General features: G+C 34.1%; 1 protein-coding gene across 13 annotated transcripts in view; it reads right to left on the bottom strand.

Moving 5' to 3' along the window:
- Positions 1–14,454, bottom strand: part of KDM4C (lysine demethylase 4C) — a 433,156-nt gene that overhangs the window by 47,301 nt on the left and 371,401 nt on the right. The window lies entirely within an intron of this gene.

Here is a 14,454-nt window from a genome sequence, read left to right as displayed (position 1 = left end):
ACAATTATTCCAGAGGTGATGCCTTATTACAACATGAAGGTAACCTTTGCCCCTTGTGAATTCTTTATGTTTTTGAAATACAAGGCCTGAAAAGTCTTATTAAGATGGAATGATTCTCAATTGGGGTTGAAAAATAAACTGTTATTCTAAGACCATTCTACTTAAAGATGGAATAACTCATCACCCAGAGGGCTAGTCTTAGCATCCCAAAGAGATCTTCTGTGATGTGGGAGGGCATGCATATATCTACTGAAGTCACAGAAAGCAAGAAGACTATCTAAAAGATAGTTTAAAGCATGGGGTTTTCTCCTCTTGGGATTAGCATTCCCAAGGCTGCAGGGAGGACACAAGCGGTCACTACTTATTGGAGACCAAGAGAACAGATGATGAAATATACACACATGACTTGGAAAAATGTATCTGTTATCATGCAGCAGATGCATCCCCAAGATGTCTTCTACATACACAGTGAATTCTGTCATCTGGAGGAATGAAATCAAATAAGACAAGGGGGTCCCTTTCTCCAAATTGCCTTCCACCTTCTTCCTAAACTGGGATTAAGGAACTGTAAATTATTTCCTATTGGTTCCTGCGTTGGCTAGGTAAATTCAGTAGGCCTATGGCTGCAGCTGGGCATGCAAACTTTTAGCCAAAAGAAGATGTTAGTAACCCTAGAGTGATTTAAATGCTATGTCTTTTTCAGAACAAATGTTGTGAATTAGAAATGTTTACTGAAACAGCTTAAAGGTACTGGCTGACAGATGCCAAACCAATCACTCAATTTCCTTCTTTTTCCTCCTTTAAAAAGTCTCCAACCTTACAAAGCCTTAAAAAGGCTACTATATAACAAATACCAATAGCTAGAAATGTCTTCAAAATTATGAAACTTTTGCATTTGTAAATTAAAAAAAAAAAAAAAAAAGCACCAATGGCTTCAAGTTAGTACATGTTAATTCCTCAACTTAGTAGTATTTGCTTCAAACTGAAAATCTCTTTGGGAGATTTTCACATTGACTTAAGAATTACAGTATAACTGTTGTATCCAATCTAGGTCAGTTCTCTTTTCCAGCATATGCTTTATTAAAACTGTCATTCATTAGATATGTATTGCATCTGAATATAGCTGCTTATGATTTGAATAAAGCAGATGGTAATTTAGTTCTACTTTTATTAATTTATCCTTTCTCTAAATTATTTTTTCTTTAAATTCCATAAAACTATGACACATTCATTAATTGACTTTGAAAAACTTTGGCAATGATACAGTGTAAACTAACTTGATATGTTGCTATATGAATACTTGCATGCTATATATTTTTAAAAAGTCATTATGAACATTATATGTTGTATTAAGTGCTGGGAAGATACAAAACTTACTTTCAAAGAGTTTACAATCTAGCAACAGAAGATAGAAAATAGGCCATATATATTACTCTACACACAATGCTACATGGCATTACAAAAAATTATAAAAGAAAAGACTAACTGAAGTCTGAAGTTGATGGTCCTTATCGACCTAAGACAGAGCTCCTTAAACTTTTTTCACTCATGACACTTTTTTGCTTGAGCAATTTTTTACGTGACCCCAGGTATATATGTACATAAAATAAGCATATACCTCAAATATTTATTGATAATAAATCATATTCAAGACCTCAACATTCAAGGATGATACCCCAATATGGGGTCATGAACCACAGTTTATAAAGCTGAGATCTAGAGGATAAGAGAAGACTTTATGGGGAAGGTGGTATTAATTAAATTGGAAATTTCATCCTAGCCTAAGTATAACCATATGTATTCCTTTTTTTGGTTGTTAATCCATCATATGTTGATTGCAGTTTCTTAATCAAAAGCACTATTGCTATAAACATATAAGGACATATAAATATGTTTGTGTGTATGTACGTATATTATATATATATATATATATATATATATATATATATATATATATGTACACACACACACACATATAACTGCTACTTGCTTCTTTGTTATGTGCAGTCCTAAGTGAAATATAAATTTTTAAAAAAGAGTAACTTTTCCTTCAAAATTCCAAATTATTTTCCAGAATAGATGACTCCAATTACCACTCCAATAACAGGGATTTGACAAACCTTGTCTTAGTCTTCCCCACAACCACCACACAATACATTATCCCATCTTTAAACAGTTTAATGTACATGAAGTAATAACTTAGAATGTTTTAACTTTAATTTATAATTATGTTTTAAACATTTTTAGGTGGTGATCGGCAACCTTTTCTTTTGAAAAGTAGTCATATCCTTTGGCTATACTTGTCTATTAAGGAAAGGCTAATAGATTTATGTGAATTCCTCATATATTTTCTGTATTTGACTTTTATTAAATATAAAATGTTTTTTCTTCAAATTTCATTTTTCTATTCATTCTTACTATATTTCTAACAGATGCATTTTACTATTATATAATTGAGATGATATGATGTTTGGCTACAAGTTTTTGCCATAGCTACAATATAAAAATTCTAACCTTCCATTCTCCTCTAATTTTGTTAGGGGGATGATATTCTATATCACAGAATCATAGATTTAGAGCTGAAATGACCTGAGTGGTTATCTAATTCAACCAGGTAGATATTAAGTGTCTGAGGCAGAATTTGAATTTAGATCTTATTGATTCAAAGACCAGTTACCCATTTGGCTTTGAATAAATGAGTTTGGAATCATACATTCTAGTAATGGTTAAATTCTAAAGTGAAGGACTCGTAGGAGGAAATTGCCCTTGGGAAGAGAAAAGCACTTGAACTTCCAATGGTTAGAAAAGTTTGTGTTCCCATCCTGGACTGTTCTGGAGCTACATCAAAATTACATCAAAACACAACTGAGAAAATTTTAACAAAATAAAGATTGTAATACAACATAGATAATGTAAACTGGTGCATTTAGTGCATTTAAGCCAGCTGCATGGATCTATTTCTATTTGGATTTGACACTATGAATGTAGAAAACAGTATCCCTGGAGCATCAGTAGCTGATGGCAGTATCTGCATTTGGAGCTAAGAGTCACACTGATCACAAACTAAATACAGTGAGGAAAGACAGAGATCATGAACCAGAAAAATATTACACATCTAAGGGGAATTTCATGAGAACTCCAAGATTGGAGAAAAGTACTGAAATAACTTGCAAGCTATAAGTTTATCTTTTGGCTAAATGTTCTAAGTTGACAGCACTGTCTTTGGATATATTGTGTGACTGATTTTCTTTGTGTGTATATATGTGTGTTGTGGGGGAGGGGAGAGGTATTTCTGTAACAATTATAAGACTTAGAGGCACTTAGTAAAGTAACTCTGGTTCATAATCAATGGAGAGGTCCTTAATGGCTTGAGTTATAGTACTAGAAACATTAGTCCCTCAGTGTTAGTTAACACTAGAACCTTCAGAAGGAACAGGAACACAGCTTATCAAAGCATCTGATTAAGTAGTTCTGGAAGAATGATCACACTGAAGTAATTAACTTATTAAACCATCTAGATCAGGTAAATTTTTTCTTTTAGAAGTTCATTTATGTTGCTTGCTGTCTTCTGAAGTTAGTTTAGATTCTATTTCCTTTTTTGTCAATTTGGGTAATCACAGTTTTTTAATTATGTATTCATTTTCAGATTTGTTGGCATATAATTGGGTATAGTAATGCCTGAAAATTTACTTTCTATATTCAGAAATTTTCCCTTCTCTTTTAAATGATTTACTTTTTCTGTTTCTGTAATTAATTAAATAAGCTAATGGTTTCTCAGTTTCATTTTTTAAAAAAAGCAAACCAAAATTTTATTTTATTGGTTCAGTAGACTTTTGGGTTTCAGTTTTCTTAAACTTTAATTTACAAAATATTCTAATATTGTGCTTATTTACAAATTAATGTTGCTTTTAGTTTTTTAGTTGGATGCTTTCTATTTATTGGTGTTTTCTTTCTTGCTCTTGTTACTAAAAGTATAGCAAGACAAATTTCTCTCTGAGGATCACTTTTAACTTCATTCTATATATTTTGTCTCATTACTACAAATATCTGTGATTTATTCTTTGACTCATTCTTTAAGATGCTATTAGTCTCCATATGTGTGGCAACCATTCATATTTCCTTTATAATTTTTACCATATTGTGATCTATATACTATTTCTCTTTCTGTGCTTATTTATACATTTTACATATACATTTACATTTACAGCCTGCCACATGACCAGTTTTTTTGTAAAAATAATATAATATTTTTAAATAAGCATACTCCTTATGATCCCTAATCCCTAATTATGATTCCATAATCAAATATATATCATATCTAATTTTTCTAATATTTTGGTGAGATCCTTAATGGCATTTTTATACAATACATCTATTAGAACTAATCTAAAGGAGGCACACTGTCATCACCTGTGATTATTGTCTCATCATCTGGATCTTCTCATAAATCAGTGAACTTTTCCTTTAATTACAATTAGTTCTGCTATTGTAATGAGGCAGAACTCTGAGAAGAATACTTGAAACAAGGTGTTAACTCAGAGGAATTGATAAGACAATGGTTATATAGGTTTAGCATGGTGATTAATAGTACTGAACTAGACAACTATTAATCACCATGCTAAACCTATATAACCATTGTCTTATCAATTCCTCTCCAGTCTTAGAACTTAAAGGAATCTTCAGATGATTGAATCTAACAGGAGGCACAGAGAGATTATGTGCCTTCTGAATTCCAACAAGTAGTATGGCTTTGGACAATATGATTCCCTCTCCTCTTTCTCCCTCACCTTTTTAGCTGGCGTCATCACTCAACTGAAACTGCCTTTTCCAAAGATATTGATAACTTTTAATTGTCAAATTTGATGGTCTTTTCCTAGCGCTAATTCATCTTAATCCATCTGCCAAGTTTGAGTTTTTGAACTGAGAAGGAGCAGTCAGATAGAGAGGAGGAGAACAAGGACAGAGTCATCCCTCCTCTGGATTCTTTTTATGACACTATTGTCTCCTGATTCTCCTCCTTCCCATCTGACTGCTCCTTCTTAGTCTCTAGTGATCTAGAGTGATCTAGTGATCAGAGTGTTTCCTAAGATTTTGTACTGAGCCTTCCTGCCTTCTCTGATTACCTCATCAGCTCTCATGGGGATTTATAACTTCCACAATCTGTATTTCCCAACCCCTTGAATTCATACCATCAATTTCAAACTCAATGCCCTGGAGTCACTGGAGTCATCTTAAACTCAACCTGTCTGAAACAGATTTTATTGGTTTTTACCCCAAATATCCCTTTCTTAACTGTTCTTATTTTTGCCAAAAGCATCACCATCATTCCAATGTCTCAGGTTTGTAATTTAAGGATTACCTTGGACTCCTTACCCCATCCAATTAGTTGCCAGATCTTGCCAATATCTTTTGCATATGACAATTACCATTCATTCACACAGCTCCCTACAACTTCATCTTTTCCCTAGATTATTGCATTCTTCTGGCTAGCCTCCTTGTCTCAAGTTTCTTGCTATTCCAGTCCACTTTATATATGCTGCCAAAATAATTTTCCTTAAGCATTTTTGACCATGTGATTCTCCTATCAATTCAACTCCAGTGATTTCCCCTTACCCTTAAAATAAAATATAAACTCCTCTGCTTAGTTTTTAAATCCCCACACAATATGGCCTCTACCTATCTTTCTAGCCTCACTAGATACCATACTTTTTTTTTCTTTTACTCTGTAATTTAGCCCAAGTAGTGCACCATCTGTTTCTCACTCAGACTCTCCAGTCTCCAAGTTCTTTGTAGTGACCAATTACCCAGCCTGAAATGCATCCTTACCTTATTTAAGTCTCATAATTCTCCTCTTCCTTTAAGATGCATCTTTTGTATGAAGCCTTTCCTGATGTCAATCACAACTTCCCTTTATAATATTTAAATTTGCCTTATATATACTTACTTAATATATATTTGTATTTATCTATTTTTTTACTTTGTGTATTTTATTTTTTGCTTAAAATGCAAGCTCATTAAGTTCATAGAATGAAGGAATTGTTTCATTCTTTGTATTTGTATTCTCAATGCCTAACATAGTGATTAGCAGGTATCACATGCTTAATCCATACTTGATTAATATCATAAACATCAGTTATTATTTATTCTTTTTATGACTTCCTCTTTCTGACATGACATCCTCCACTTCCACCTCTATGTTTGAATGAATGAGTGCATGTGAAGAAGCCTAATAAACAACACAAAGTTTCTTCTTCTCTTTTCTCGAATACTTTTTTTTTTTGAACTCTCAGATTAAGAATTTGTCCAGATTTTTTTCCTTGACCTTTAAACTAGGTCTAATTTCCAAAAGAATTACCATCTTTTATGATAAAAGCATCATAAGCCTTATCCTTTCAAGCTATGGTCTCTTTTGCCTTGTCTGTCCAAATTGTGCACAACTCTGATTTTGTTAAAAAGGAATGTTTGGAAGTCATTAAATCTTTATGAAATCCATTTTGTTTTTCTTGTAGGATTATGCTCTAATTTTCAGGATTAATTAACCTTGAGTGTTAATCGTAGCAGGATGTACTTTCCTTCTACTCAGTAGCCCTGATCTGTCTAACTATAACATATCCTTTTATAACCTTAATTATAAAATGGATTGTTCATGGGAGTTTTGCTTTCATTTTTTAGTGTCATGACCATGATGTTTATCAATAAACTATTCATTTAGAGAGCATTTTCATTAGATGTTAGGAATAGAGAGAGGACTGGACTCTAACCCAAAGAATAAATCCCTCAAAACATAATATATATAGGGAATCATGGCATCTGAAAATGATATTTCTAGATAATTTTGAAATGGGATTTATTTCAACTGATGACCTAAGGATTCAATTGAACTGCAATCTGCTCACTGATTTTACTACCTCTGGGTAGTTAAATAATTATTTCCTGAAATATATTCAGATCAGCCTTTTTGTTTCCTCATTTTGTTTTCTAGAAATCAGTAGTTCTTTGAACTCTATTCTCCAGGTCAATTTTTGTAGATATTTCATCTTGCTTTTAAATTTTTGCCTTCAACATTTCTCTACTACATACTGTATCACTAAATTTTTGAACTGTTGTCCAAGAAGGACATTATATTTTGCAGAATATCCATGTTCTGGTGAGGTTTCTGAATCTTCTGTCCTATTCCACCAATTTTCCTTTCAAAGTTATCTATGAAGAGCTCCTATTTCTTTTTATATCCAAAATATTAATAGATAATTTAGTTCATGAAAGATCACTTGAGGCACTATATGGCACAGAATGCAGACTCTTTAGTTAGGAGGGCCCGAGTTCAAATCCAAACTCAGATACTTAATACTTACAAATTCTGTAAGTCTAGACAAATCACTTAATCCTTAATCCTAATTGCCTCACCAAAAAAAAAAAAAAAAATTCTCTCATTGCAAAGTAAAACAATAAAACTAATAATACAGTGGCCTCATCTAAGAGTGGAAACATTTTATCTTTGTTTTAAAAAAATATATAAAGTACAGCAAAATAAATTCCCTCAATAGGGTACTCTCTCTCATCCTCTTTCTCTCTAAAAACACGAATACAGATAGACATACATACTCAAAAAACATAATCTTATACCCTAAATCTATCACCTCTTTGTAATGGATAGCCATTGTTTTGATCATAGGTTTTGTAGGTTTTGAAGTTATTTGTTTTTACAAAGATGTATAAAGTTTGTTTCTGGTCTGCCTATTTCATTCTACATTCAAAAGTCCTCAGAATTATTCATTTCTATAATATTGATGTTTTATCATAAATTGTTCTTCTGGAGAACAATTCTGAGATGACAGGAATAAGTCAGAAAATTTCAAACTCTCTAGATTTCTCCCACGAACAAAGCAAATTCGTGGTGCAGGGCAAACATAGATGTGTGAAAAATCAAGAAGACTTGCTGCAGAGTAGGTGTCCTTCTACAACCCAAAAAGATTTGAAGAAAGACCCCAGGCCAGGATTAAGCCATAGGAAGTGCAAACCTCACCAAGCAAAAAACCTCAAGGGAAGCCCCTAGGGCTAGCTGGGTTTGGCCAGAACCTCAGCAGGAACCACAGAAACTTTCACCTGCCAGGTTGTGTGAGTCTGGGGGTCTGAGTCCAGGAAGACTGGGGGAACCTCAGGCCCAACTGTGCTGCTGAGATGCGGCCCTGGGGAAAAATGAACGAGGGCACCAGGTGAGTACAGAAGTAAACCGGCAGGGGGCTGCTAGCTGAGAGCACTGGCAGGAGGATGGAGCTCTTGGTTTGGGATTCCTGGTGAGAAGGGAGAACTAAGGGGAAGCGCACATGATGCGCACACACTCAAAGAACTGAAAAGATCACAAGAGGAATTACATAAAATTTAAAAAGGTTTGTGCATACAAATCTAATAAAGCTAAAAATTAAAGAGAAAAAATTAACTGGGAAAAATCTTTGCAGCAAGCTTTTCTGATAAAGGTCTAATTCCCAAGATATATATGGCAGTGATTCAAATTTATTAGAAAAAGAGTCATTTCCCCAATGGATAAATAACTAAGGAAATAAAGAGATAGTTTGAAGGGAAAAAACCCAGACTATCTATGTTCATATGAAAAAGTGCCCTAAATCATTACTCATCAAAGCAATGCAAATCAAAGCAATTTGAAATGCCTTCTTAAAGAAAGCCAAAAATGACCCTAGAAAGAGTAATTTCCTAAATGTTGTACAGACTATGGGAAAATAAGCACACTTCATTCTTTATCTCTTTACTTCACTTATTCTGCCTTTCAAGCAGTCTCAGCAGCTAAATAATGTAGTGGAGAGATTTTCAGATTTGGAGCATTTGAGTTGCATACCTCAGATACTTACTAGCTCCTGAGCAAGTCATTTAACCTCCCTCAGCCTCAGTTTCCTCATCTGTAAAATGGGAATAACAATAACACCTACTTCTAACAATCAAATAAGATAATTTATATAAAGTACTATATAAATGCTAACTATCATATTATATAGATATAGATATACATATGTATATAATTATCATCCTGTTCTCTGTTCTGAGATTCTAGTTTTAGTTGCTGAATTACTGCCTTAGGGCAATCTTGTATCAAGCAAATCTGTCAGCACCATTTTTCCCCACAGCATGTGTGCTAACATCATTTTTTGGTAATTCGAGTAATATTTCAAAGCCTCTCATTATTATTATATCTGTTTTAATGGTCTGTGATCTGTGAAGTTATTATATTGTAATTGTTTAGAGGTACCACAAATTGTAACCAAATAAGATGGTGAACTTGAACTTAAATGTTGTATATATTTGTTCCACGGACCAGCTATTTCACCATGGTTTTCCCTCTTTTCAAGCCTCCCTCTTCTTTGAAGTAAAAGAATATTGAAATTAGACAAATTAATAAATCTCCATTGGCCTCCAAATAGTAAAAGGAAGAGCCAATTAATGTGGTAAACTTCACTGTCTTATTTTTACAGAAATGCCACACCATCTCACTTTCAGCAACTACTACCCTGATCAGTCAAGCCACAACATCAACACAAGACCCTCCACCAGCAAAACGCTTACAACTTGCAGAAGGCTCAGAGATTTTCAGCATTTTTTTTGGAATAAAGTATTTTTAAATTAAAATATGTACATTTTTAACACTTAATACTGCTGCACACTTATTAGACTACAATATAAACATAACTTTTATATGCACTGAGAAACCGAAATTTTCATGCAACATTTTTTTTCCCAGCAATCTGGAAACAAATTACAATATCTGAGGTTTGCCTGTGTATCATCATTTTATTAGAAACTTGTCTTTGAATAGACTAGTTGATCAGTGGAATAGGTTAGGTTCACAGGACAAAATAGTGAATAATTATAGCAATCTAATGTTTGACAAACCCAAAATCCCAACTTTTGGGATAAGAATTCATTATTTGACAAAAACTGGAAATTAGTATGGCAGAAATTAGGCATGGACCCATACTAACACCACATACCAAGATAAGATCAAAATGGGTCCATGATTTAGGCATAAAGAATGATGTTGAAGGGGATCTTAGGCTGTCCACAACACACTGTGCACTTCTCTCTTTTGCTCTTCTTCTCTCTCTCTCTCTCTCTCTCTCTCTCTCTCTCTCTCTCTCTTATTCTCTGCCATCTTGTGAGAAATCTCTTACAATTTCTTCAAATATATTTGATCTACACATGGGGCAGCTATGGAGATGTACAAAAGTTTGAGGTATAAACTTATTCTGGTTACCTGCATGTTCCTACTAAATTCTCTGTAGGGGAAATTTGTCTGGCTACCACTCTGGATGTCTATCTTCAAAAACAAAAGGTTGGCTCTGAACAATCTCAGGATCCCTCTTCTATCCATGTGATACCTGCTGGGAGAACTCAAAATCAACAGATGTTTGATCACTGACTGCTGAAGGCTGGAAAAAACTGGTGGTGTATGCTATTCTTGTTTGAATAAGACCTTAGTCACATGCCCATGGTTAATATGTGGATGTGTGGGGTTTTGGGGGAATAGGTTAAAAACGTTTTTTCAGATGATCAAGCTGAAGCAGGAAGGAATTAAGAATCTAGCTAATTGATAGAGTGGGAAGAGCAGTGGATTTGGAATTTAAAAAACCTAGGTTTCAATCCCACTTTGATCACTTGCTACCTTCAGTAACTCACAATCTCTAAAGATCTTACTTCTTTTCTCATTTTGAAAATGAGTTGGACTAGGTTGGACAATTTACACATAGGACGAACCTATGAGGAAGAACAGAGCTTGAGGGGAGGCAGAAGCCAAAGGAAAAAGGAAAAATCATGCTCAGTTTTTGCCTAGGAAAGAGCTACAATACAAATGATTTTCCCTGTGCTGAGAAAAGAGTGAAATCAAATGGGGAAATTCACAGAGTCTTGAAGGAAACAATGGTAGTAGAATATGTAGTAGGCACAGTCTTGATCAGAAAAATTCTGTGTCCAGATCACAAACATTTTCTTCCTGTTGAGGACAAGAAATTTATGTGCTTTGGTTGGAAACGGCCAGAAAACAAATTAAGTATACAACCTTCATCAAAATAAAAATTCTCCTAAGCCTCAAGCATGACCATTTCATGGGGAGCATAAGGGGAAAGGACTCTTCCATAATGCTATTCTGATAGAATTTTTGATTTATTTTTGCAGGAAAACTTATTGACAAGCACACCCTATAACTGATTATACGCTTTAGAAAATATTTCCTGTCAGAAAAGTCTAAGAGCCTATTGATGTTAAGGATGTCATTTCTGATCAGAAAAGACAGTCGTTATTGCAAGAGGTGCTATCAGATTAAAGGGATGGCTATGGTATTTCCAAGATTAGTGTGCAGGCTCTGCTTCTTAAAGCAGTTTTCTTTAGTGCCTGCTAAACAGAGGTGAGCTAAACCACAGTAGAAAAATTACTTTTTTAAAAGATTAGTTTTTAAAAAGGAGTTTTCTTGGGGACATCAGCAAACTATAACCACGAACATTTCTGTTGGAATTATGTGACTGAAAGAACAAAAGTTTTAGGATAGGAGGAGGAAGACCAAAGTGGATTTAAGTTCTGATTCTAACAAGGGACAAAGGCAAACCCTGAAAACTCCTGTGCTTTGGTGAAGAAAGTATTTAAAAGCCTTTAGAAATGTAATCACTATCAAATTATCATGGTTATCAGGACTTACCTGCTCTGAGAACAAACACTAAAAGAAACAGAGATTTGAAAAAAGAAAAAGCTGTGGGTCACCTAAAACTTTTTCTTGTTTTCATGGAAATCCATGTCTGTGGATAATTTTGAAGCCAGTGAAAAGCAAATGAAACTTTAGTAGTATAAAAAATACAGTGGCCTCCTGGACCTGTAATGAAGTCCTGGGAAAGCTTTAAAACAAAGCCAAGACCCTGACAAGGAAGCTGAGCCATCCTGTCACACAGTGTAAGACCAGGAGTCAGGGTTGTAAACCACTTTTTCCACCAGGGAGTCTGAATACCGACTAGCCTCCATTTCCCCAGGAATCTTTTTTCTCTTATCGGTGTGAATCAATACTAGTCTCCAGTTCTAGACTTCCTCCATGTCCAGCTAGACTAGGATAAGCACCCAAACAAAATGACCAGACTTAACTGGTTTGGTAGAGGGCTCTCCATCAGAACTGACTGATCTAGTTACAGTGGTCTCTCTGACTGAACTTTGTTTTACCATTTTCTTGTGAATTCCATGTTTCACTGCATGGGACTTCGGTCTTCAGTATATACAGAACAAGTGGCCTAAAAGATTCATTGCTTTTAAGTCTTAAAACTTCTCTCAGCCATACTTGTTTTCAGACTTTTAGATTTATTGCAGTAGGGCTCAGCAAATCCAGCTTCCTGAAGGACTAGGAAAGCCTCTTGGCCCTACTACTTTCTTTAATAGGAAAAAAAACAAAAACAAAAAACAATCTTTCTTTTGTTTTAAAACCTAGAAGTTTAAGAAAGTGGAGACCTTTTATCAAAGCCTAAAGCAACTGCTGGAACTGCTAGGAAAATGCTACTGTGAGTGTGTCACCTTCAACCCTTCCCGTCATCCCCTTCCAGTTTGCTGGAAGGAGAAAAAGAACAAACAGCCACAAAGAAACTGCCCTTGTCTACACAATCACATATGAGCACCGGGCTCTTTACCAGGAGACTGCTTCAGTTACGGACTTCCACTTCCTCCTCCCAGAGCTCCCTTTGACCCAAGGCTCAGAAGCTCCAGCCACTTCCACCTCTGCAACTGCTATTCTGCTTGGTTTCAACTTCACCAGCATCATGCTCCCCTAAACTCAAAGGCAAAGACTATCTTTTTCTTGTTTCCCCAGACTCTGGGACATAGTAAGTACTTAATAAATGTATACTGTATTATAGATGAGGTCATAGTTTTAAGTTTCTTTTTCTTACTAATTAATTATTGTTCTTGAAACTTTTTTACTATAATTGAAGACATTTCATTTTCAAATCTGGACATTTCTTTCCTTCCCCCTCTTGTCCTTTCTGTGGAATTAAATTATTTTGGGGATTACACAGAACATAATGCCACAATCCCTAGAGTTCCCTTAATAGACAAAACATTCACATAAGTCAATAAAATCATAGGCTACTACACTAGTATATACATCATTTAAAAATAAAATAAAATGTAGCAATGTTTTTCTGGAAGAAATGAATCTTTAAAATCATAGGCTACTACACTAGTATATACATCATTTAAAAATAAAATAAAATGTAGCAATGTTTTTCTGGAAGAAATGAATCTTTAAAAAAAAATTAGATATCTAAAATAATCTTATTGAATAGAAGGTTACAGATGAAACCTTTCTCTTATCCTTTTAGGTAAAACAGTGGGTAAATTTGGTTTTTATAAGTTTGGTATATAAAGCATGGGGCTATGCCCTGCTTTTCATGCTACATAAAAAACATAAAATTTTACCTCTGATAGAACTGTATATTATACTTGAATAGAAGCTTAGTGTGGAATATAAAAAGTAGTAAAACATATATTTTCCTTCTTTATATATCCTACAAAGTCTAGCAAACTTTAGGCACATAGTAGGCAGTGTGATATATTAGAAAGAGTACTGGTTTGGGAATCAGAGGAAATGGATTTATTAAATTATGTTGGTAACTTAGGGGAGAAGTTTCCTAAATCTCCTCTGGCCTAAATTTCCTGGATTATAAAATTAAGTAGTTAGACCAAATGTCTTCTAAACTCCTGGTACTAAAGTTTTTAGCACATAAAAATATGATACAATTACTTAAGAAATATTGTCTGACTTGACCAATAGCTACTTAAACACTATGACTCTGAGCAAGTCACTTAATCTTGTTTACCTCATTTTTCTCATCTGTACAATAAACTGGAGAAGGAAATGGCAAACCATTTCAGTACCTTTGCCAAATTTGGAAAATCACAAGATCTAGCAAAGGAAATAATAAAAAAGCAACTGAATAAGAAAATATATTTTATAAAATATCTCCTTTAAAGTTTGCTAACCAAGACATAAAAAAAATTAATGAAAATACATTAAGGCCAAAAGCTATTCTCCAATAAATGGTCAAAAGGTAAAAATAAACAATTTTCCAAAAATTGCAAACTTAACAAACTATATGAATGTTCCAAATCACATTTGGATGCATGGGAAAGATGCAAATTAAAACAACTTCACAACATGAAAAGGAAAGAGGACAAGAGATGAGAATAGTTGAAGTCAGAGAGATTCTAGAAACAAAGACATACTAGTGCAATATCATTTGAAGCTGTGAAACAGTATAACCGTTTTGCAAAGTGAATTAGAATTATGTGAATAAAATGAAAAAATGTCCATAACCTTTGATCCAGAGATTCTACTACTAGGTTTATACCTCAAAGAAATCACTGATAAAGACTTCTTTATATACACCAAATGAATCATGGTACACTTTTTTATGTTAGCAA

This window comes from Sminthopsis crassicaudata, chromosome 1, assembly GCF_048593235.1.
Source record: "Sminthopsis crassicaudata isolate SCR6 chromosome 1, ASM4859323v1, whole genome shotgun sequence".
NCBI classification, from domain to species: domain Eukaryota; kingdom Metazoa; phylum Chordata; class Mammalia; order Dasyuromorphia; family Dasyuridae; genus Sminthopsis; species Sminthopsis crassicaudata.
The sequence above is the reverse complement of the archived record's forward strand: the minus strand, read 5'-3'. Positions and strand labels throughout refer to the sequence as shown.